At 38.8% G+C, this 24,864-nt stretch overlaps 1 protein-coding gene across 5 annotated transcripts in view; it reads right to left on the bottom strand.

Moving 5' to 3' along the window:
- Positions 1-24,864, bottom strand: part of TNFRSF19 (TNF receptor superfamily member 19) — an 85,167-nt gene that overhangs the window by 12,512 nt on the left and 47,791 nt on the right. The window lies entirely within an intron of this gene.

The following is a 24,864-nucleotide window of genomic DNA, read 5'->3' as shown; positions in this document are numbered from 1 at the left end:
CTCATGGGACTGTTGAGAGGATGAAATGAGCGAACATAAAAGCACTTCGGACAGGCCCTGTCCGCAATGCTGTAGAATGATTAGCTATTCGGCGATGATGATCAGAGGTAACACTTTATTTATCTTTGGGGTTCCGGGATGGACAAACTCAGTCCTGAAATCTATATTCAGTGGAGTCACATTATGTCATATTTAACTAACCTCAAAGGAATGTGAGAGATAGAAACCTAAATAGAGGGGCCGCTAGGCCTTCTCTTCCTGGGTTAACTCCCCCTGGGCTGAGGCGGAGCCTCATTCTGCTCCCGGCAGGCGTCTCAGCTCCATAGCGCCACCCAGCGGCAGCGCCCCTCTGCTGAGGGTTCCTCCAGGCCTCCCGCTGCCTGATAGAAGTGTGGGCCTACCGAGTCATTTTAAGCTGTCTAGAATCCACGTTATAAAAGGAAAAAGAAACAGATGAAATTAATCTATTTTTCTTTATCCAGCATATCTTCAAATATTATCATTTCAACACATATTCAATATAAAAATTATCATTGACATCTTTTGCATTCTCTATTTTGTACAAAAATGTCAAAGTCGGGTGTGATTTCACATTGACAGCACATCTTACTTTGGACTAACCACATTTCAAGTGCTCTTTAGCCATAGGCGGCTAATGGCTGTCATCAAGAACATCCCAACTCTGGATACTGAAGGCTGGTATCTGTAATTGTGTGCCGTGACACCTAAACGTAAGCCAGTTCATTAGCTGGTAACTTTCTCCTCCTTCCCCATAAGATTGGTTTCCACTGTATGACAGACACCTGAGGCTAGAACCAGAGAGAAACTTTTGGGTTACTATGAGTGAATGATAAATATATGAGGAATGATCATCTTGGAACATTGAGTCTCAGTATTTCTAGGCTCAATGATTCTGGGGCCACACTGATAAAACTTTCTTTTTATTGCCACCTGGAAAGGCAATTATTTATTCAGGATTTATATAAGCTATATGCCTTGGACTTGGGTGAATAGGAATCATAATCCGATAAACATTTTAAAGAATATTTGTTTGTAAACATGTTTGATATTCATAAAATATATTTTATCACTTATAGCTATACAGACATGCTGAAATAATCAAGTAACACATATTAAATGTTCATCATACAGCAAGTTAAATTATATCCCTGACATGATAGATTAAATCTGAACCCAGAACAACTTCTATCAGTGGACAAATTCACAGGAGGACATATGAACACAGGCACAACTGTACGAACACTGACAAATAACTGAATAGAAATTTATATCCTACGCAAGTAAACAGTAGGCTACTGTGGGGCCAGAGCCCCAGAGAGCAGTTTCCAGGCTCTTGGTCTCACGTGGAGGGGTGCTGGCTCGAGTAGTAGATGGCCATCAGCTGTGGCTGGTTGGCCATCAGCTGTAACCATTGAGCCATTAGCCACGGATATAACTGCCGCAGCTACGTTGGGAAGTTGAGGAGAGTCGAGGAGAGTCGAGGGGAGTTGAGGGGAGTAGGTTGGTTGACAGAAAAGTGGACAGCAGGTCGCATGTCGTGTGAATCCAGCCTCCAGTGAGACTATACTGGTATGACTCCCCTACCTATGGCTCCGTGGGTGTTCCTTTTGGGCCTAGCCACATCCTGCGTTCTTATGTGGGGAGCGGGAGCAGAGACCCCGCAGGCCGCCCCGCATGACAAATGGCGCAGCGAGCAGGGTCTCCCGCATGACAGCTACACTGAAGGGCAAGTGACTTGGGAAATATAAGTATTATCTATTTGAACCAAATGGTGAAGTTGTGGAAAACTGCCATCTCTTTTATGCTCATGGGAAAGGCGGTTTCCTTCAGAGTGAAATCAGGTCCCTTAGCTTAAACTTTCCATCAAACAACCCAGCACTACTCAACCCAGGGCTTTAGCAATAGCTGTCATCAAAATGAGACGTAATACATGATGTGAGTTGAAGATATCACAGTGTCTAATCATATTGTAACTAGTAAGTTAAGCTCATCAGTTCACATAGTATTGGATATTCAGAAAAACCCGAAGAATAGGGATTTCAGGTGAATGATTAGAGTCCTTTCTTTAAGTTCATGTTTAAAGACTTTCTAAAATGTATTAATCAACTTATTTGCCTTCATATAAAAGTAACTGTTTCTATGTTATAAATAAACTAAAATGCCCCTAAAGGGGAATTGTATTTTTAATCTGATGGTTGTGATTCAGGATTTATTTTCCCCAAGTCAATCATAAAGGTCTTGCTAATACATGTTTTACGAAGGTAGGGAACTAATACTGTAATTGCAGTAATATCAAGTTGCCATAAATAACATCAATTTTAAAGGAAATAAGCCCCTTCTCTGTACATTTCCCAGATAGTAGCATCTGAAGATGAACAAGAAAAATATAGCAGTTTGACACCTATATAAGAAAAGGCATCTTGTTAACTCAAACACCCCCTTCAGAGGGTCCCCATGGGAAGTCAGACTCTGGAAACCACGGTCTTGATTCCTGTTTATATGTTCAAGTTTATGATAACACTTACAACAAACAATCTTTTTTATAGGAAATGGGTTCATCATTCTTAGGTTCATTTGTCACATACAGCAATACAGACATAAATATGGAAGCTATGAGAGACTGGGCTGACTATGAATTGATTTTAGAACAATCCCAGAAACTCATTCACATGAATTTCTTTTTGTGTGAATTTTCTTTTTGATTTGAGCAGTAAATTAAAAAGGGGGCAGGGGAGCAGGGTGGTACTAGTTATATGAAGTGGCTTCTACTCTATTTCTGGTTAATTGAGATGCTACTGAGAATTCCTCAGAAAATGATTTATCTGCTACAAACAAAAAGTATTGTTTTGCTGACCTGTGGCTGCTGCCATGGTGTTGAGATTAAATATTCTTTCCACCCGCTTGCCTTGACTAAATTTCCTGTCCATAGTTCACGAAGCATACTGAATGCCTGCAAGGAATTTCACCCATACCTTATTAGGATGCTGACAGTACCTCCAAAGAACTGGGAATAGAAATACCCGCATTCTTTGGAAAGTTTTAAATTTTCTGGACTACAAAGGCATCTCTTACCCGAACCAATTACGTTATTAAATTCCACTATAATCTTAGCACTACCCTTTGGCAATTTATTTCCGAGTAAGAACTGATTTCTTAGCTTACATTTTACATTACATTACATACATGACATATTATTATACATTTCATTAGGAGTTCAATTTTATGTTATACATTTCCTTAGGAGTTCAGCACAATTGAATGATTAGGTACTGAGTAGCTATTATACATAATACGTCCTACAAGGCATTCAATAAGTTGAATGAGAATCTTAATAGAAGAAGAAAAGAAAATGGAAGTCGCCAGCAAATTTTGGCAAGTGTTTTTATCAAGTCCACTTGTACCCTCTTTGGAGTGTGACCGAGCTACACAAATGCAAATAGCAGATGCTCTCCTCACCTCACCCTTCTAAAGAGCTTTGGAATGTAGCTGGAGAAATAACACATGTTGAAGAGGTCCGTGTCACTAGACTCTGATTAGTCATGGCAAAGTCTTAGAAGAGGAACTCACTTACAAGCCACACAGTTGCCTGAAATGTGAACACTTGCTTCTGCAGACTGCTGTGTGCTTTCATGCACCTGAATGTAGCTAACACATCTTCAGGGATGTCACCCTCCTGCCAACGAGACAAAGTGCTGACAGTTCATTGCCGACCCTCATTTGATAGATGAGAAAACCAAGACTTTGAATGACTTGCTTAAGGTTACACAGCAAAGTGGAAACAGCGTGAGACCTGAAATCAGGCCTTCTGATCCAGTGTACCACACTGTTCCATGGAGGCATGGAGCTTCTAAGCGAGTAAAGCATTCTGCGAGGTGATGAGAAGCAAAATGTGGCTCATATCTGTTCCTGTGAAAGCCATGCTCATTTCTGATACGCTCAAGGGCGCATGGGACCTGTTCTGCACCAGTGCATCAGCTCCGAGAGAAAATGTCAGTGACCCTCTGCTTCCGTGTGGCTCTCAGTGACACATAATGAGCCGCCATGAGTAGGCACGCCGGGCAATGACTGAGTGCCACTGAGGTGGGGAGGAGAGGAAACTTTATGGAGGTGACTGAATCTGAAAAGGGCTGGATTAAAGAGCGAGACGGAAAGGCTGTGCAAAGATGGCCGCTGGAAGTGTCAGGCTTGTCAGCGTGCTCTGCCTGGGTTTCCAGACTTGCCTCCTTGGTGGAACCACAGCTCTGCTTTCTATTGATCTCCCTACATGTTTAACCACTCCAACTTCCTAGCAGGCTGTGTTTAAAAACCTGCTAAACCAAAGATCCTTCTTCCCAGAGTATACTCCTAACAAAGGAGGACGGGAACTGGTCTCCAAAATCTGGTTCTCACCAATTTCCACCCTGGCCGTGAGCAAGATTTTTTGCCCCTCGGGATCTCAGTTTCCTTGTAGGGAAGATAAAACAGTGGCACATTATGCAGACACCATGAGGAAGTCACTGAATATTTCTCTTACGGCCGATGACAAGTCTACTATTGAGAAGTCCCATGATTTCTCTATGACCTGGCTGGTTTCTTCCTACAGAAATGAAGGTGGCCTTTACGTTGAAGAATAAGATGAAGTAGGATGCTGTATTTCACTACTCAGAAATTTATATTTATAGTCGGAGCTGTTTTCCGAAAACACTAGATTCATATCCGTATATCCAATACCCTACTGAACATTTCCACTTGGATGGAGATGCGTCTTAAATGCAACATATCCAAAAAATGAGTCTCTGTTACAATCATGATCCACTCTCTTCCTTCTCCCCCAACCTCCCTGCTCCTCCCACAAATCTTTGCTACCTGTCATTACCTCTGTCTGCAACATATTTCTCTGGGCTGCTGCCTGGAATGCTCCATCAGCTGTTGTAGGTCCTTCCTCAAATGTTACCTACTCAGTGAGGCTTCCCCACCAAATTCTAAAATGGCATCTCTCTCCAGTGCTTTCTACTCCCTTCCCTGCTTTCTTTTCCTTCCTAGCACTTATTGTCATATGACATTTTATATATTAAACTTGTTGGCTTGTCATTCTCTCCTGTGGTGGGAATAATAGAATCCATCCTGCTTCCCCAAACATACACACCTGGCTTGTATTTAAGCGGGGACCAGCAAAAGGCTGCATTTTCCAGACTCCTTTGCAGCTATGTGTGATATGTCCTAATTAGAGTCAGTCGGGTACGGGGGATGAACAGAAGTAGTGTGTGTAGCATGTATCATCTCCAATTTAGGGACAAATTGCTTGCCCCAGACTTCTCCTCCACTGTGGGCTGGAAGCTGGATGTAGCAGCAGCCTAGTCTTGATTCTATGGATGAAGAAGATATCCAAAGACTGGCAAAGCAACAGGGGGCAGGACGCTGGGCCTCTGAATGGCATCCTGCAGCAGAGCTGCTCCACCAGGCTGGACTGGCTGGACTGTCACAGAATGGAGAGGGAGACCTCTATCTTACTGAGGCTACAATATTTTGGGGTTTCCTTGTTATAGCAGCCTAACCTTTGCCCTAACCAATTAAATCCCTCACTGAAATACAGATTTTGCAAGTCCAAGGATTTTTGCCAGTTTTGTTCACCACTGTACTTATAATAACTGCAAGGTAGTTGGCACATAGTTGGTGGCTGATAAATATCTGATAAGTGATTAAATGAATCAGTGTTTATGAAAGAAAGTGGGAAATCCTAAGTATTCAAAAATTTATTTAATGGGGAATTATCTAATCAATAAGATGAGATTATGCCAACAACATGTTTATCTTCTACCCTTCCACCTCTGGCTTTGCAGCTGGAAATAGCCAGGGGCAAATAACAGGTTCATTTGCATGCACTTACTTTATATAATGTTGGTTTGACTCTGGGTGAAAAGGCAAGGGTTACTCATATTGATCAATACACAAACCTTGAAGATGATTGTATATAACCTCAGAATGAATATTCAACACAAAATTTACCTTCTCTAGTCATTTTTAATTACATTCCATGGATTCATTCACAAAGGGATCTTATTTTAGTCATTATATGCCAAATGTAATCTTAGTTAACAATGCACATATAGTGATGGCAGGTTTATAATGAATTACCAAAGAAGCCAGAAAAGGGGAGGACCTTTTGGAGGTCAGTAACATTTTCCAAAGAGTGCTGCTTAGGTGTTCATTTCAGAAACTGATTATTAGGCAATTTGGATAAAGGGAGTAATGAAGCATTCCTCTTTTTATCAAATTAAGCGTATTAATCTTACATTTTAATGCACTCCCTCCCTCTAAAACTATTTAGATATATGGAGAAAATGATGTGGGGATCTATAGGACTATTGCCCACAGGAACCCATAATGAGGTTTTGTGAAAAGTTACCCAAACCCATCAACACCATCACAGCTACCACACACCAAACACCTACAGTGAGCCAGCCCCTTACTTATTTTCAAAATGTCCCAATAATCCTCATGGTAAGTGTTTCACAGATGAAGAAGTTATACATATCTATCAATATTTTTTTCATTTCAAAAAACCATCAGGTGGTTGTATCTAGACTTGAGCCTGGTTTATCTGACTCTAAAACGTATGCTTTTCCCCCCGTAAACTATGCTATGCTCTTTCCAACCATTTAGAGCAAAAAATACATTATACTATAAAATATACTGTAGTAGGAAGAATTACTGATTCAAATTTTGTACAAGCCAGTAAACTCTAGTTAATTAGTTAACATACACAATAGAACCAGACCTAATTTAAAACACGAATATAGCTTCACAAATTCAACCTGTCTTACCCATAAGATTAAAGAGGCTATTGCATTTTGTTGCAAGAAAAAAATCACATATAACTTTTTAAATTTATTTTTTAAATGTTATTTTAAGGTCTATATAGTATAATTAGATGATTATCAAATAAATAGAATAGGGTAAAACAAGTTGTTAATGAATTAATTATGCTTTCTGCCTGGACTTCCATTTTTAAGATTTCAGTAATGCCTTGTGTTTTTATCAGAGAGTTCAGCACATGAACACAATACATCAGGTTCTTGCTATATCACATATCACATTGGAAATGCCAACAAAATTGGAAATGTGAGCATTTTTATGTGTTGATGACCATATTTTGGCACATGCAATTCAATTATCAATTAGTTTCGGAAACAAACATACAATTTAGACATTTTCTAATAACTTTCAGTAAGATTTTATCTTTGACTTTTACATTTGTTTCGTGAAAACTACAATTCAATCCATTGCTTTTTGTGCTCTTTTACCACCACCACCACCACCACCACCAAAAAAAACCCATGTCAAACAAAGGTTTAACAAAATTAAAACCTGATGAATCTATCTCTAGCTATGTTCCTTAATTAAAAAAAAATATTAACAAAGAACTCTTTGCAATCTTACTGAGGCAAGGATATAGTTCTGGAGTGCAAGCTTTATCTTGTTAATCTAAACTGGTTAAATAAAAATGTCTATGGTAACACTCAACATATGAATTCCAGATGTACCACAAAAGAGTCTGCCAATAAACAAAATAGTCTGATTTTTTTAAATCCACTTTATACCAAGAACACTGACAATGGATAAATGTAGAAGAGTAAGCCTTCGTCATTGACTTCAATTTTTTCATTTCAGACTTTGCTCTTAGAACTATATGGTCTGTTTTTCAATAACTGATAGGTATATTATTCAAAAATGAGCTTTTTCTGTTTGCACAGTTAATAAATAAATAAATACATCAAGTGGACTGATTTTTGTGGTAAAGTACGTAACATAACATTTACAGTTAGTGACACTGAGTACATTCACAATGTTGTACACCATCACCATTGATTCCAGAACATTTTCATCACCCCCAAAGGAAACACCATACCCATTGAGCAGCCCCCCGTCCCCCCGATCCCTTAACCTCCACTCCTGACAAGCACTAATCTGCTTTCTGTCTCTATGGATTTGCCTATTCTGGGCAGTTCATACAAATGAAATAATACAATATTATGTGGTCTTTTACGTCCAGCTTCTTTCACTTAGCACAATGTTTTCAAGGCTCATCATGTGGTGGGGTGTATCAGCACTTCATTCCTCTTTATGGCTGAGTAACCTTCCAGATCATGGATATATACAGGTATCCCCCGCTTTTCAAAAGTTTGTCTTAAGCTACTTTGCTTTAACTAAAGACCTGTTTTTCTAACCAAAAGAAATCCGATGAAGATTTTTGCTTTTATGCAAAAAGACAAGAAGTGAAAATAGCGTTCAGCACTTTTTTTGTAGGGAGGCTTTACAGAGGCAGCAGCCCCCTGAGCAGTGAGAGTGGCCCCGCCAGGCTCCTTCCCTGGGAACCGCACTCAGCATCGCAGCGTCAAACTGCCATAACTTTTTGAGCTGTGTCTGTGAGCAACTGCGCTTTATCTCAGTTTATTTTGTGCATCTGTTAGCAAGATGTGTCCTAAGGTAATTGTTTCTTAGCTTTATGCCATTTCGGCTTGCAAAGGGTTTCACAGGAATCCTCTACTTTCGGATAGCGGGGGAAACCTGTACCTCATTTTGTTTATCCATTCATCAAATGATGGATATTTGGGTTGTCTCCACCTTTTGGTTACTATGAATAATGCCGCCATGAACACTCATGTACAAGCTTTTCCCATATGTTTTTAAACTTTTCACCAAGATACACAGGAATTGTTCCACGTGCTAATGAAAGATACATTATTATTATACTAAAGTGTTAAGTTCAGCAATAAATCAGTCATATGCTTTGTGTTATTACATTAAAGCATTAAGTTAATTATTAGATGAGGAAATAAACATATTTCCTGAGCAAGAACTAGGAAAAGAGTGGAGGGAGATGATGCCAGAGGAGCTGGTCAGGGTCAGCTCATGTAGGGATTTATGAACGGCAGTGAGGAGTTTGGATTCTATTCTAAGAACAATGGGAAGTACTCAATGACAGCAGAGGACACATCCTTCTCAAGTACATGTGGGATATTCTCCAGGATGGACCATATGTTAGGTCACAAAACAAAGTCTTAATAAATTTAAACAGACTGAACTCAGACCAAGAATCTTTTCTAATCACAGTGGAATTAAACTAGAAATCATTAACAGAAGAAAAACTGGAAAATTGACAAATATGCAGAAATTAAATACATATTTTTGAATAACCAATGGGTCTAAGAAGAAATCACAAAGAAAATTAGAAAATACTTTGAGATGAATGAAAATAAAAACATATACCCAAACTTATGGAAAACAGCAAAAGCACTGCTTACAAAGAAATTTATAGCACTAAATGTCTACATTAAAAAAGATCTAAACTCAATAACCTAACCTCCCACTTTATGACATTAGAAAATGAAGAGCAAACTAAGCCAAAAGCTAGAAGATGGAAGGAAAAAATAAGGATTAGAGCAGAGATAAATAAATAGAGAATAGAAAAGCAATTGAGGGAATCAACAAAACCCAAAACTGGTTCTTTGAAAAGATCAACAAAATTGACAAAATTTCAGATTGACTAAGAAAAGAGATTTTACAGAAATAAAAAGGATTATAAAAATACTATGAAAACTGTGCACCAACAAATTGGATAAACTAGATGAGATGGACAAATTCTTAGAAATACATGAACCAACAAAACTGACTCGGAAGAAACAGAAAATCAAAATGGACCATAACACGGAGATGGAATCAGTAATAGAAAACTTCCCGACAAAGAAAAGCAGAGGACCAGGTGGCTTCACTGGTGAGTTCTACCAAATATTTAAAGAAACATTAACAACAATCCTCAAACTCTTCCAAAAAACAAAAGGAAAAGGAGAGAACGCTTCCTAAGTCATTGTACGAGGCCAACATTCCCCTGGTTCTAAAGCCAGATAAAGGTACTACATGAGACGAAAACTATAGATCAAGATCCCTTATAAATATAGATGCAAAAAAATCCTCAACAAAGTAGCAGTAAATCTAATTAACAGCATATTAAAGGTTTATACGCCGTGATCAAGTGGGATTTATCCCAGGAAGACAATGATGATTAATCACACAAAAATCAATCAGCATCATAGACAATGATAAAATGAAAGGGGAAAAAAACATGATCATCTTAATTATGCTGAAAAAAAGCCCTTGTCAAAATCCAACACCCTTTCATGATAAAAAAAAAAAAAGACTCAAAAAAATCAGGAAGAGTTCTTGCCTGCATCTGCCCTGAGCCAGTGGTTCTCCACACACTCCTCTTCATCCAGCGAGAAGTGCTGAGCAGCAACGGAGCAGACCTGGACAGAGTGATGGTGGCCAGGGCTGTATTGGGGCTGCTGCTTCTGGCGCTGCTCTGGCCTGTGCAGATTTATTCAAATCAAACAACTGTTGTAACACTTTCAAGAAACTCCTCCCAGAATACGTTGGCTGCCCCAAATCCATGAAATGCCACTGCCAAGGCAAGTGGTGGTGCTCTGCAGTCAACAGCCAGTCTCTTCGTGGCCTTGCTCTCCCTCCTACATCTCTACTGTCAAGGCCAAGACACATCTATACTTCCCCGTCTTCTAAACCCAATCCAGATGGCATCTAGATGTCCAGTGTGGCAAGGAAAGAACAGGTCTTTGTGGAATCTGCTAATTCCACACCTTATTTTATTGACACAGAAAAATTTGAGGATCCCAAACTTGACTGGTTTGAAGAGCACGTGAAGGTTTTGACTAGATGATAAATGCCAATGTTAAATTTGCTGGAGTTTCATGTACAAGATGAAGAGACAACATCTGTAATTAGTTAAGATATGATTTTCTTTAAATGTGACTAAAGAAGGATGAACACTTAAAACTCTACCTTGAAAATAAGAATAGATTCCATCTTATCTAGAGATAAACGATAGGAAGTGGAACAGAGACAGATTTTTCATTTTGTTCATTAAGTCCATAGGCCATAAAGTAATACAAAAAGCTTTCATGATTTTATGTACATGTACATTAGAAGGAACTTCCAGGTGTTACTGCAAATCCTCAATGTATCGTTTGACAGTACTAATTTAATGCTGATACACTCTAGATAAAGTTTTACAGTGTTACGCTATCTCTTGGGAACTGAACTTTTTCCTCTGAGGCTCTGGATTTGGCATTGCATTTGATGTTTTATGTAGTAATTGACATGTGCCAGGGCAAAGATGGATTGGAATCTACCCCAAATCCAAGTACAATGAGTAAATTCCGCTTACATACTTATCACCTATTCCTATGCAACAAGAACACCAGTTTCCTTTAGCTAAACTGATTCCAATGAGCAGAAGTGCGTAACCTTGACAAATTTTAAGTTTTTTATTTCTGTGTATCTTGAATAATTTTTACAACTCTGAAAAATGATCTGTTTTGAAGGCAAAATGGACAAATCTTGAAATTAAAAAGGCAAATATGAGAAGTAGCCAAAACTGTAAATCAAGTATTTGGGAAGGGAAGACTGGAAGCTAATGGGCATTAAATTCAGAAGAACTTTTATATTCTTTCTGTAAATCCTTAAAAAACAAACAAACAAACAAACAAACAAACAAACAAAAAACTCCATGACTCAAAATAGCTACATTTGAAACAGTTGCTGTTATCAGTCAATATTTTTAGTGATTTAGAGCCAGGTCCTAAGCCTAAAATGGGCTTAATTTTGGAAAGTAAATCTTTTCACAACTGCTTCAATGCACAGAAACCTTTTTAAAAACAGACATTGCCTAAAGTCTTCTATTTGCATGCTCACATACCAATGCTGAGATATTCCAGTATCTAATATGGCCATAGTTGTCTTGATAACCAAAGTCATTTTTTTCCATCTTTAGAAACCTACATGGGAACAACCATATCCAACAGATCTCAAGCTATTGTGTGAGTGAATTATTTTCATACCTGAATGCTGTACATATATTTTGGATTGTATATTGTGTTTGTATGTTTATGTTTTGATTCATAATAATTTCTTGTCTTATGGAATTGATCTGCATTGAACCCAAACTGTACATACAAAGAAATGGCTCTAAGAGGAAAAAGATGAGGGATAAAAGAGAACTTCCTGGATGTGATAAAGGTCATATATGAAAAACCCACAGCTAACGTCATATTCAATCATTAAAAGATTGAACACTTTTCCCCTGAGATCAGAAAGAAGACAAAGATGCCTACTTTTACCACTTCTGTCTGACATAGCAGTAGAAATCCTCATCAGAACACTTACGCAAGAAAAAGAAATAAAAAAACATTCAAACTGGAAAGGAAGAAGCAAAATTATCTCTGTTTGCAAAGATAACACCTGATTTTATATATGTAGAATACCTTAAAGATTCCACAAAAAGCTGTTAGAACTAATAAACAAATTCAGTAAAGTTTTAGAATACAAAATCAACATGCAAAAATTCAGCTGTACTTTTATACACTACCAACAGACAATCCAAAAGGGAAATTAAGATACAATATCATCAAAAAGACAGAAATACTTAGGAATAAATTTAACTAAGGAGGTGAAAAACTTGTTCACTGCAAACATTGTTTGCAAACATTGTTAAAAGAAATTAAAGAAGACCAAAATAAATGGAAAGACATACGTGTACCATGTTCATAGACTGGAAAACTTAATGTTGTTGACAACACTACCCAAAGTGATCTGCAGAATTGGATGCAATTTATATCAAAATTCCAACGCATTTCCTTTGCAGCAATGAAAAAATCCATCCTAAAATTCATACAGTATTTTAAGGACCCCTGAATAGCCAAAACAATCTTGAAAAGAACAAAGTTGGAAGACTCACACTTCCTGATTTCAAAACTTACTATATAAATGCTTCAGTAATCAGAAAACTGTGATACTGGAATAAAGACAGACATATAGACCAATGGAATAGACTTGAAAGTCCAGAAATAAACCCATACATCTATTGTCAACTGATTTTTGACAAGGATGCTAAGACCATTCAATGGGGGAAAGAACAGGCTCTTCAATAAATAGTGCTGGAAACCTGGAGCTACACCTGCAAAAAAGTGAAGCTGGGTACTATCACATACCATATTGAAAAATTAACTAAAATGGATCAAAGACCTAAATTTAAGAACAAAAGCTATAACATTTGTAGAAGAAAACATAGGGGAAAATCTTCACGATCCTGGATTTGGCAATGGTTCCTTAAACATATACCAAAAGCATAGGCAATGCAAAAAAAAAAAAAAAGATAAATTGGGCTTTATCAAATTAAAAACTTTTGTGCTTCAAAGAACACCATCAAGGACATGAAATGACAACCCACAGAATAGGATATTTGCAAATCATGTATCTAGTAAGCGTTCAATACCAAGAATATATAAAGAACGACATACAACTCAACAACAAAAAGGCAAATAATCCAATCTCAAAATGGGCATAGCACTTGAATAGACATTTCTCCAAGGAAGGTATACAAGTGGCCAATAAGCACAGGGAAAGATACACAGCATCATTAGTCACTAGGGAAATTTAAATCAAAACCACAATATATACCACTTAATGCCTATTATAACGGGTGACTAGAATTATAACAATGCGATAAGAATAATTAACCAGAAAATAGTAAGTGTTGATAAAGAGGTGGAGAAACTGTAACCTTTGCACATTACTGGAAGGAATGTAAAATGATGTAGCTGCTGAAGGATACATTTTGACATTTCTTCCAAAATTTAAACCCAGGATTACTGTATGACCCAGCAATTACCACTCCTAGGCATATACCGAAAATAGAAAACAGGGACTCACATAGATACTTGTATGTCAGTGTTCATAGCAACATTATTTACAATAGCTAAAAGGTGGAAATAACCCAATCATCCATAAACAGATGATTAGATTTAAAAAAAAGTGGTATATACATAAAATGGAATATTATTTAGCCCTAAAGAGGAATAAGAAATTTGATACATGCTACAACATGGATGGATCTTGAAAACGTTATGCTAAGTGAAAGAAGCTAACACAAAAGGACAAATATTGATATAATTCCAGGTATGAAATATATACAATAGATAAATTCATAGAGACAGAAAGTAGGTTGGAAGTTACTAGGGGTGAGGGTGAGAAAGGGTCAGGGAGTTACTTAATTGTCACAGAGTTTCTGTTTAGTGATGAAAGGGTTATGGACGTAGACAGTGGTCATGGATGCACAACACTGTGCATGTAATTAATACCACTGAATTACACCCTTAAAAATGGCAAATTTTATGTTATATATATTTTATCACAATAAAAAAAAAATAGAAGTGACTGGAGGGTTTCAAATGTGGAGGGTGACATGCTCTGATTTACATTTGAGAAAGATGACTCTCTTCAGCGTGCTGAGGGAAAGACACGAGGGGGGAGGGTACTGCCTTGGTCCAGATGACGATGACCTTGGCTTGGGTTAAGGTTATAGCCATGGAGATGTTGTCAACTGGTTATATTTGAGAAGTACTTGTTGTAAGCTCAATTGGATATGCTGATTTCGAGTCAGGTGCAAGAAAACATGGAATTCAACGATGATGCCGAAGTTTTTGGAGAAAACCACCGTGCAAATTATGGTTCCACGTGCTGCATGGGATGGCGAAAACGTGAGGGACAATGGATTTGATGGGGGGCAAGGGGAAAAGGAATAAAAATTCTGTTTTGAAATGTTAAGTTTGAGATCCTATTATCTTGGAGCTGTTGAGTTGGCATTTGGATATCCAAACGAGGCAAAGAGAGATTGTCATTGGAGATAAAAATTTGAAAATCATGAATGCATAATGTCCAAAGCCAGGGACTGTTCAAATCACCTACATGCATAGTGTAGACAAAGCAGAGAGAAGACCTAGGACCGAACCCAGGTACGCTCTGAAATGAGGACATCTGATGGAAAAGGAGGAGCTAGCCTCTGAGAAAAGAAAAGAGTCAGGAATGTTGTCAAGGAAGCCTAGAAAAGAAAGCATTTCAAGGAAGAAGCAGTAAACTGAAGCTTAAGGGAATAAATTTTTCTAATGCTTAAATATCTAAGCTACGTCAGGATATCTCATTTTGGGGATTAGATACAGAAAGCAAATTTCAACACTCTGGAGGAAAGTTAAACATACATGTGATTTTTTAAAAATTAGGGATCTTACCCTTTGCAACTGCCTACAAACTTATTGTTGAATAAATCTTTGACTTAAAATGAAACCAAAATGTGATTTCGAAGAGTGATGTCACAAAAATAAGAGGAGCAAGGCTCACTGTGAGTTTACAATAAACAGTAAATATTACTTAAGCAAGATTCCATTACTTAATAAGCAAGAGTATATAAATTAAGAAAGTACTAGTTTTCAAACGAATGATTCGAAGGCTTATACTAAGATTTGCATCTTTCTCCTAAGGAATCATTCTGACCTTAGTTTTGAAGCTTCATCCAAATAAGCATATGTATTTTTGGCTTGACATCTCTGTTTACCAGCATCTGAGCTAATAAACATTGGCCAGACTCTCTTCTAACATCTGTATCTAGGACAATCAGTTGTGTGCATGGAGAACCAAAAATTCATCCTTCCAACCAGTTTTCAAACATTCTCCGAGTGTTGAGTTTCCAAGTTAGTGCTCTAAACTGTTTTTATTTTTCTTTTTGAAGAGAGCATGTCAAAAACAGTACAGCTATGCAAGTGCTTTTCCTTTGTTGAGCAATGCGGTAATACTTGTTTATAAATACAGAACTTCTGAGCTTGATTCCTTCTTTTAAGTTCCCTTCTAGGCACTGCCCTAATTACCAGTCTTTTCATGATGTAAATGCAAGTGACCCAAGGCAGAACCCAAAGGTAGCCCCAAGCTTGATTTCTTTTAATACTAATACAGATGACGCACAAAGATGGTTTTATTATGAGCAGAACCCACACCTAAGAAGTAAACTTTTCTATGTTTATTTCCCACTCGGTCCAGTTGTATCTAAGGGCTAAGCAGTGAGTGTAAATAAAACGAAATGTAAAAGATGAAAGGATGTCCCCAGAACCAAGGACATCCATATATTGCAATGGCAATGACTGGCTCTCTGATTGTGGGATTATGGGATGGCGGTTACGCAGGTTATTTAGAGCAGTACAGAGCAGGAGACCCTCAGACCCCCAGGGAGGTCCCTTGAGCCCTTTCTCCATTAGATAATTCTGACTTGATTTCCATTTTCCTCTGGGCTGCTTGCCCATTACTGTTTTGTTGCCATTCTCAGCCCATTATCATATTTGTTGGGAGGAAACCTTGAGGAAATTGTTAAATGTCTTTTTTGAAACTGCGAGGTGGGGAGGGGGTGAGTGGGGGAATATAATGACAGTTGACCCTTGAGCAACATCCGTGTGAACTTCGCAGTTCCACAGACTTTTCTCAATAAATACCTAGACTGTTTTTGATCCGCAGTTGGGAGCCCGTGGATGAGGAGGGCTGACTGTATGCATCAATGTACGGCCATTTGATATAGCGGACCTGAGCATCTGTAGATTGTGGTATATCCATGGTGGGTCCTGGAACCAATCCCGCATGGACAGAACTATGTTGTGGGGAGTCAAAAATTATACTCATCTTCATTGGAAAACTGTTTTTTTTAAGTCAGGGTTTTTGTTGTTGTTGAGTTGAAAAAATTAAGAATAGACCTACCATATGACTCAGCAATCCCTCTTCTGGGTATCTACCCCCAAACTTTGAAAACATTTATCTGTGAAGTTATATGCACCCTATGTTCAATGCAACATTATTCACAATAGTCAAGACATGGAAACAACCTAAGTTGTTTTGACGGATGATTGGATAAAGAAGATGTGGTACACATATACAATGGAATACTACTCAGTCATAAGATAGATGAAATACTGCCATTTGCAACAACATGATCTTAAGAATATCATGCTAAGTGAAATAAGTCAGATGGAAAAGGACAAGAACTGTATGATTTCACTCATATGTGGGATATAAAACATAAAGCAACAAACAAACAAACAAACAAACAAATTCATAGATACAGAAAACAGAATGATGGTTACCAGAAGGGAAAGGGGGTGGGGGGCGGATGAAGAGGGTAAAGCGGATCAAATACGTGGTAACAGAAGGAGATTAGACTTCAGGTAATATCATGCAATGCAATATACAGATGTCACATTATAAAGTTGTACATCTGAAATTTATAAAATGTTATTAACTAATGTTACCACAAGGAACTTAAAAAATAAAACTTAAATTAAGTTTAAAGAAAAAGTTATAAATGGATTTTCAATGGTGCAGGGGGTTGGCACCCCTAATCCCTGCATTGCTCAAGGGTCAACTGTATATCCATTCTTAAATTTAAAGTACTTAGAAGTGTTCTTCACATTTATGTTTATTCTCACATGAAGAGTCATTTAAATATAATTTCCTTTAGATTATATTAATAAACATTACTCTCTATTATAAGACATTTAGAAAGATATGATTATAGCCAATATTCTAAAATGGTTCCAATTATTCCATTATTATCTTTTGACTTATAGAAGGTCTGAATCTTGTGATTAAAATACTAGTGATACGAATCAAAGCCCTTTATTGCATTCTGTAAAGTTTCATCGAAACATTTTTCTAAATTTCTTACAACAGAAGAGGTGTGTAATTAGAAAAGTAGAAACTTCTTTAACTAACAGGTCTATCAGTTCTAGAAAATCTTAGCTAAGTCAGTGGAATAAGGTAATAAAAGAAATAAGGTAATCTATTGTTAGTAGTTTGGTACTGACAGAACAGTTAAGAATCACAGGGTTAAAGATCAGAATGCATATCAATATTTTAATTATACCTATAGAAGAATAGTTGCTTCTAATTAGAACTACTAACGATGAAGCAGAAAATGGTAACAGTGACTGAACAGATAAATTAATACACATAACAGTCAGCAGATTCTAGTGGTAAACAGCTCATATACTCGTATGTAGAGCATATTCAAGCTGTGTTTACATGAACCTTATTTTACTACTTGAGAATTAAAACAGCAAACTCACGTACCCGGAAGGCCCGACCTGCTCTTTTTGTTGGGGCTGTGGCAGATCCTGCTAGAACCGGAAGCACTGCTTGTTGAGTAATTTAAACCCTTTGCTTCTGAAGGATCATAGATGAAATTTTAAGAAGGATTAGGACAGAAGCTTCCACGCACCGGCACATGTGTGATACATACAGATCAGCAGGCCTTCACCTTTTTCCCTTCCTTCCTTTCCTGGCTTTAAAACTTTCTGTAAAATGCTACACATTCTAACGGTTAAGAGCTTTGTAGTCGACAGTCTGGGTTAAAATCCCAGTTTTGCCATTTACTAGCTGTATGACCACCAGCAAAGGACAACCTCTCTACTCAGTTTCCTTACTGGGAAGACCAGGAAATAACTATACCTACCTCATAGGATTTTTGTGAGAACTGAGTAGAATAATGCACATAAAAAGTAGCATGGTACCTCCCACACAGTAAAATTTCTGTAAGTGTTAGCCATGCTTTCTCCTATCATTATTCGAAATCAGACATTATAATTATTATTATGTCGGAATTTGGATTGTCTTTTAAGTCAACTGAAACCATCTACATAGTAGACAGGCCATTGAATAAATTGATGGAATGAACAACTGAGTATTCTTACATGTGTCCTCATAACACATTCCTAAAGCACTGGAAAGTTCAGAAGGACAATTAACAATAAAAACAAGCCCAAATAGTTCTCCCCAGTTTTGATGTGTTACTTCTAAAATTCACAGTTACTACTACTTTTAGCTAAGTATCTCCAAGGGTCTTAGCAATCTGATCTCCTAATTGGTAACGTTAAGCAATGATAAATAACAATAAGCAATGATTAGAAAAATAACTAAACCTCAAGGACTATTGTAAATGAACCGGTAAAGCCACTACTAAGAAAATCCTTTAGGAAGAAAACACTTTCATCGGCAAATAAGAACAATGTCAATTATCTCTCAGTTGCAGAGAGAGCTCAGAGGATGTAAAGCTGTGGCCCACCAACCAAGACTTTAGAGAAACCCCTGTGGTTCTCAAACTCAAAGGTTCTGGAAGACAGCCATAGGGCCTGCATTGACTTTTCCTTAAATGCATCTGTAGGAAATTCTTCACTGGATGAGATGCAAGCTGATAGTATCACAACTGAGTATAATTTTTGTACAAGATTTCCAAATCTTTTTCTAAGGCTTTTATTAATTGTTGGGATAGGTTGTTGGAAAGAACAAACTAAAACGATATGATTGTTTCTCCCCTCACTCCTTGGGCACTAAAACCATGATATGGACTTATTAACTACATAGTGGCAGATAAACAGAAATATAAACAAACATTAAGCAAAATAATTAGGTATTTAAATTACACGCACAAAGGGGGCATAGAAGGAAAAGGATTGATAGGAATGACAGTCTGAAAGGAAGACACAGAGAAGAAACCTTTGTCTATGTATATGTGGGTCTGATTCTGCTGCCAGTACTTAAATGCTCTCGCCTTATTGCAAAATTATGGCAGAAAAAAAGACCAGTTATGTGGACATATGGTAATTGTCTTTGTGGAGAAATTAGTTTGACCTAATTAATTCAAGAGGGTGGATGAGTGACACATGAATGAATATCTTCAACCTTTTGGATTGCCAATATGGAAAGAAAACTCCTGTTTGAAGAGCACTTCAAGAGAAGTAAAGAGTAGTGAGAGTAAGGAGAAAGAAGGCTGGAGGAGCATTTGGCCCGGCACAGTGTTTATAGCCAAAAAGATGGAAAATTATGTCCAGTGTTGGTGATATATTATCCTATGCCTCTTCTTTCTCTTTCAGAGAACTGAACTCTCACTCAAAGTTGGGTACATTTTAGCAGTCAAGGAAGTCTGACAGTCTTAACTTGGCAACAAGCTAACTGAAAAGTTAAGTAGAAATTTGGCAGTTTCTAATTCTCATCGATATAGCTAGCAACATTTTCTTAGTTGAATTACTAACCTGTGTGGTTACAAACACCGATTAAAAAAAAAATAAGGCAAAAGTCACCAAGTCTTTGCTTGGTGTGTGCAGACATGGGCTGGGTCCCCTGTCCAGCTGAGACCATTACTTTCCATTGCAAACCTCCTCCAACTAAATAAAAAGCTTCCCACAGCACGCTATAAAAGCATCAGTGGGCGGCCAAGCTCCCTTCTCCTCTGCGACAGCACACCCAGCACTTCCACTGCTCCATTTGTCACTAAGCTGGTGTATTAGACCAATGTAAATGCCAACGGAGACTAAGAAGAAGTTGACAGTACAACTTAAGTACAAAGCACTGTTACCGTGCCAATATAGTTCTGTTTTGTTTCTAGGTTGAAAAACCACAGTATCATCATTCATTCTGACAGCAACCCTAAGTACTTTCTACTTCACTTGCTACAGAAAAAACGATTTTAGCATATCCTTTTACATCCAGTACGGTACACCTCTGTGGAAATCATCTTTCCGAAATCTTGGGTCTCTCTCCTTCTCTCCTTCCCTTCAGCCACTACCTTGGTTCTGGTTTATCACCTCCTCGTCACCTGGCGTGCACGGCCTCCTAACTGGGATGGATTAATGCCCAAAATAGACCCCAGGAGCCTGTTTTGTTTGGACCACACAGTATTGGCTGGGGAGCCACCTAAGAAATAAAGACAAAGTGTGGGCTCTGGGAACCATAATCTTTCACGGTTGCCCCCAACACTGGCAGGGAGATACCAGGGGCAAGGGGAGGACAAATCTACCCAGGGTGTGAGTATGGCTGAGCACAGGCACGGCTTCTGGGATGAGGGGGCAAGAAGGAGCTGTGAAGTGAACGGATGTCCCGGCCAGGCGTGTCGTCCGTCACCCAGGGCACCGATAACTCAGCGCTTCTTCAGTGAGTGTTCAACAGTGAGCAGCAAAGATTTATTTTTTTAATTTCTTTAAATTTGACTTTGGATTTTATACATTAGTACAAAATATGAATGTTCCTATGCAGAAAATGAAAATTAACTGTATTTATAAGGCATTAAACTGAACAGTCGTATTTCTTCTCAACAGGACAAAATTACAGATGGACGAGACAAAGAGCTTTCTTTCCAGTCTTCAAGAGGTGTATGTCATTGAATGTACTGTCAGAAATGCAAAAATACAACTACAGGGAAACAGGATTTAAGGTATTCAGCAGCCCAGCGATGGGACTGGAGCAGGTGTGCATGGAGGCTGAGCAAACAGAGGGGTCAGGAGTGTTAAGAGAAGGAGCTGGGTGATTGGTGAAGGGTGAGGGGTGAGGGGTGAGGGGTGAGGGCTGGCACCAGATAGCAGGCATGGGGAAGGCCTGGGAGGCCGTGAGAGTGATCTGAGGAATGGAGGTCAGAGGGTGTCCCGAAGTTCAACTACAACACATAGAAGCCTTGGGGGGGAGAAAATCGTAGGTAGGGCCCCTGTGACTGGGAGGCTGGAGGCCACAGCAGCTGAGACTTGGTTAATTACGTAACTAAACTCAGTTTCTGCTGTTTTTAATCTTGCTTCCAGATCACTTGGCCTAGAGAGCTGTTTTCTACCAGGATTGTGTAGGTCAAATATTATCATGCATGTCCTTGAGGGAAAAAGAAAAAGGACAGAGAAGGCAATTGTCACAGGAGAGTCACTGGCGAGGCAGGAAGATGAAGAACAGGCCATCACCGCCCACAGCTGGGACCACGGGACTAAACTTTTTGCCGCAATGTGCTGTTGCGAGAAAGTCCGTGATGCCAAGGGCGAGCTCATTACTTTAGGTCTCTCTTTGGCACTAGGTGGATTGTCAGTGTAACTGTTTGGTACGTTAATTACGATAAGTACCATAATTAACAGCAAAAAAATTATAAGCCATCAAATGGCAGCAGACTGTTCACAGCATTTCTCTGCAGATAACGCTAAAGTAAAATAATTTTTTCCTGCTTTCAAGGATGTTTTTCTCCTTTTTATTATCCCACAGTCCTATAACGTCTTGCTGTGTTTATTGGACTGATGAAACAATGAAGCTTTTAAACTTGTACACCAAGAAACAGAAAAAGACAGCATAAAAGAAACACATTGTTATGGCCTTGAACATCTGTGCTAAAGGATACACAAGCTCAAAAATAGTTTTGATTCAATTGGGACTAAGAGACAGGGCTGCCATCTGGGAATTGGAACAAAGATATGAGATTTGGGCCGCCCCACCCCCCTTCCCTGTTCCTGTGCAAGGACTCTGCTTAACCCTTTGAGTGCCAGGCTCCACTCAGGGCCCTGGACTCCGTGTCCCAGCGAAAGCATGGCCTTGCTCATTTCATCTCTGGAACAGGCGAAGTCGAGATAGGCATACTTTCACCGAAGAATTCTGCATCCTGTAATTCTCAGGTTCCTTAGGAAAGTGAATAACTCTTATTTACCTCACTGCAGTAGTTAAAGAAGTAATCTTCTGTGAAATTATTCTAAGATGATGAAACTCAAATGATTTCCACCTGTTAACTTCTAGTAGCTAAGAAAAAAAAATGTGTGTATGTCTATGCGTGGTGTAATGTGGCTGGGTCTAAGCTGAAAAGAAGTCTGGATTTAGACAGTGTTTCTTGCTGTCTCCTATTCCAGTAGACTTGATAATGCTATTAATTTATTTATAATTTTACAGTTGACAGAATTTATGGTAAAGGGCAAAATTCTGGGTTAGGTTGGAAAGAACATAGTTTCCTGGAGGTGTGGAATATGAAGCAGATTCAGGAAGTGAACCTACACTTTCTTCCTCTTTTCACGTTATTAGAATCTTCGTTTGGTACAGGAAAAAAATGGGGGCACAGAAAAGTTAAATAACTTGTCTGAGAGCTAGGTATTAGGACCAGGACGCAAAATCAAGCTCTCTGCAGTGAAGATGAAATGAGCTAATCCAGGAAAAACATCAAGTAGACATTGGTTTGCATTAGTGTTGGCCTGATCACATGAGGTAGGCATGTGAAAGCATCCTTTCAGTGCTAATTTGTACTGGATGTTAGAACCACTCCCCCATTTTATTTTTCAGATCTTTATCTGTGTCCCCAGGGCCTAAAAATCATAGAAACCATGTAAGATGAAGTAAAATCTATGGTACGATGTAAAATCTTGTTAAACTCTTCCAAATTTGTCTTTTGCCCGAGTTTAGAAAAAAATCAAGCAAATACTGTTCTGTAATTTTCTTGGACATCACACAGGGCAAACAAAATATAATATTACATTATTAATATAACTAGTAATTAACTAAATTAAATGTATTTCAATTAAATTTATTAAATTAAATTAGTTAAACTAATAATTAACTTGAGAAAAGGGTGGAAAAGCCTGTTCTTCCAAGTGCGTACATTTGCTGTATCAGCCAAAAATACTGCATTTAACTAGTCTCCCTGCTTCTTCCCTTGCTCCCCTGAAATCTATTCTCTACAGCAGCCAGAAGGATCTTTTTAAAACTTCAGTCACTTCATGTCATTCGCGGAGTTCCCATTCTGTCTCCCTGAGTAGTGACCGGGCCTTTACAATGGCCGATAAGCTGTATTTGGTCTACACCCTCCCCTGAGTCCACCCTCCCCACTCGCCAGCCTCTGCTAAGTGTGTTGCTCACTCTGCCCTGGCTTGCTCCCGCCTCCCCTCCTTCAGGGCCGTTTCCTAGGGTCACTTTATTTAGGCCTTCCTTGACCACCTTATTTTAAATAATATGTTAACTGTGGAGTATTAGAATGTCAACTCCTTGAACACTGGGAATTTAGTCTGTGTTTGACACTGCAGGGTCCCCAGTGCCCACATCAGTGTTCATAGTTGACATTCAGTGTACGTGTCAATGAATGAGAGGTCAAACGCATCTGCAGGTCATATACAATACAGGAGAGATGTCTTTATGACACATTTCGCTGAGCTCTAGAACTAGCATTAGCCACTGAAAACATACTCCCTGACATGCTTCCTGCGTTAAAGAGCCGAATACGAAGAATTTTTTTCCCCTTCTTCTGCCTCTCCCCCCCACTCCGGTTCAAGCCGTTGTTTCTCAGTCTAGTTGTGTAGGACACATCTCCCTGGCCCATGCTGGTATTATGAGCCTTGCGTTCCCCCCCAGCTGAGGCAGTCGGTCACCAGTCGTCGGTTGGCCACTCACAACAGCTCACAGCAGCTTGGCTGCTGGCCACTAACGCTGGCCACCGGCCACTCCTAGCAACACATGGTGGCCCATGGCAGCACAGCAGCCCGGGGCAGCTCACGATGGCTGCCGGCCACTCACGGCAGCACACAGTAGTAGCCCACGGCAGCTCACATTGAGCTCTGGCTGCTCAGGGCAGCCCAACTCCAGGGAGAGCTGTTGTTCACAATCTTAGCTGTAGAGGTCGCAGCTCACTGGCCCATGTGGGAATCGAACTGGCAACCTCAGCATTAGGAGCATGGCGTTCCAACCACCTGAGCCACCGGGCCAGCCCACCACTTTTAAAAGTAATTTTTTTCTCATTTTAAAGAAAAGCATGCCTCCTATGACCAGTGAAAAACTTTCCAGGAATGATTGATTTTCAATGACATTTTAAATTTGATATTGAAGATTTTGCAGAAAATCACTTAAAGACAAATTTCAACATTTCATACCATAACCCTTTGGTCTCTTGATAGAAAAATGAAACATGGTCAGGAAACATTAATATATACATACATAAATTTTTAAAAATGCAAGAGAGCAAAACAATGACCAAACCATATCTTCAAAACGGTTGGGGATAAGACAAAGAGAACCCTTCTGGGTCTACTCCCAAGTCATTGCTTACGATGACTTTCCTTTGTGGGGAGATGACAGAAATGTTATAATGTTCACTGGGGAGACTATTACACAGGTGTATACATCTGTCAACCTCACTGAATTGTACAGTTAAAA

This window comes from Rhinolophus sinicus, linkage group LG04, assembly GCF_036562045.2.
Source record: "Rhinolophus sinicus isolate RSC01 linkage group LG04, ASM3656204v1, whole genome shotgun sequence".
Taxonomy (NCBI): domain Eukaryota; kingdom Metazoa; phylum Chordata; class Mammalia; order Chiroptera; family Rhinolophidae; genus Rhinolophus; species Rhinolophus sinicus.
The sequence above is the reverse complement of the archived record's forward strand: the minus strand, read 5'-3'. Positions and strand labels throughout refer to the sequence as shown.